General features: G+C 44.4%; 1 protein-coding gene across 2 annotated transcripts in view; it reads left to right on the plus strand.

Annotated features, from left to right (window-relative positions):
• LOC107267422 (potassium voltage-gated channel protein Shal) overlaps positions 1–1,917 on the plus strand; it is a 41,056-nt gene that overhangs the window by 38,176 nt on the left and 963 nt on the right. The gene's annotated exons all lie outside the window — the stretch shown is intronic.

Raw genomic sequence — 1,917 nt, forward strand, 5'->3', positions numbered from 1 at the left:
ACCAGCCCCCTCTTAAACTAAGCGTCTCCTCTTAGCACTTCTCTCTCATCTTTCACTCTTTCTTTATCCTTCACTCCCGCTTCTCTGTCGTTTCAATTTCACTCGTCTCTCGGGAATTAAATAAAAACCGTAAATTCCGATTTAACGATCGTTCTCTAGATATATTACTGCATGTAGGTAGGCCTTACCTACCTGTCTGGAGACACAGACACCAAATTACCTATTTACCCATTTGCCCATTTGCCCATTTACCCGTTTACCCATTTACCCTACTAGTTAGTATCGATTCGAGAGGCACCGAGGCGGATGAATGAGCAGCCGCAGGATCTTTCAATGACTAACGAGTCCCAGTCGTGAGACAGAGTGCGACGGTGCGATGCTTCCTGGAAAATGTGTCTCTCGAGTACAGATCCTTTTCTCCGGGGATCTAAGAGCCGGAGGTCGATTCTTCACACCGGGCAAGTCAATGCGTTCGGTTCTTCTCTTTAATAACGTCATTTCTCTTCAATTCTCTTCGGTGTCATTTTCGAGAAGGCTGTAGAAGAAGGAGAAAGAGAAACGGAGTTATTCGAAAAAAAAATACGCTGTATCCGATTATTCAAATTGTGCTGATTAATTAAACACATCGTTCTTTCTCGTGCGGCAAATTGCCGTCTTCTAAAATTACGTTTAAGCAGAGGGCGCAGAGAGCGCAGACTCTCTAGAATGGACGAATGAATGAGCAAACGAATGGTGGAGACGCAGAGAGAGAGAGAGAGAGAGATAGAGGCGAATAAGCAAACGAGTGCATGGGTCGACGGAGCGTCGTAGGGGGCAGAGACGGGGAAAGGGAAGAAATAAAGGCGAAGATGGCTACGAATTTAGATGGAGTTCGCTCCAAGGGCCACCGAGAGAGGAGCCGCCCTACCGTTGCGATTCTCACTTAATTACCTAAGCTGTACTTAACGTTGTAAGCGTCGTGAATGCTAGTGGAACATTTAGAGAATTTCATTGAATTCTAAGATATTGTGAAGTGATCACGTGATTAGGTACGTTTTAGAAAGAAAATTAACTTTAAGAATAATGATAATTAAGGGATTAAGGGATCGTTAAGAAGACTCGTTCAGCGATGCATGGGATTCGCAGGTGCAGGTGCAAATGCGCGGGTCGCACGGAGCTGCTCCTCGCAGATTCGCCTATTTAACCCTTTTCATCTGCCAATTTATAGGCTGCAACTAAGCGATTTAACCTTTCGACTTTTCTGCTTGCAATCCCAGTTGTCCTCTCTTCTCTGAAATCTCCATTAACCTGGAGGCCGTTGGTCATTTAATTATCGCTTCAATTCTACCAAGTCCTTTCCAGCCCGTAATGCTCTCTTAAAGCCCATGAAATCGTGTCAAGTCCAATATCCATAAATACGATAGCTCATTTTTTATCAAACAAACAAAAATGAAAAAAAACTTGTCGGCTTTGTGCGTCCCGCGCGTTGACTTATCAAAGCAATTATAGAATCGACAGTACATACGTATAGGATAAGATAAGTTAACGGAGAAGTAACATTAGTGTACTATCGGTAAAATTCACGGAGAAACGATAACAGCTGATTCGAATAGTTTAGGATTTTGCTGCGAGTCTCGCGCGACGTTAGGCCAATCTGTAGTGGCGACGTGATACATCGTCACCTCGTCTCCTGGACAAAGAGAACTGCAAGACGGGAGAGGGATGCGGCTACAGAAGGAAGTGGAGGAACGATTGAAGAAAACGGAAACGAGAAGGAGACACATGTGTCACATCCGGGACTAAAAGGAGCAGGAAAGTAGGAAAGTAGGTGAGACAAATAGATGCGACCGATCCAATGTAATTCGATCGTCTGTGCTGGTGTAAATTGTTATTATACGAAGCGTATGGAGAATAAAGTGGAGCGGAGGTAGGGAGGGA

The sequence above is a fragment of the Cephus cinctus genome, unplaced genomic scaffold (assembly GCF_000341935.2).
Source record: "Cephus cinctus unplaced genomic scaffold, Ccin1 Ccin1_scaffold0401, whole genome shotgun sequence".
In the NCBI taxonomy this organism is placed as follows: Eukaryota; Metazoa; Arthropoda; class Insecta; order Hymenoptera; family Cephidae; genus Cephus; species Cephus cinctus.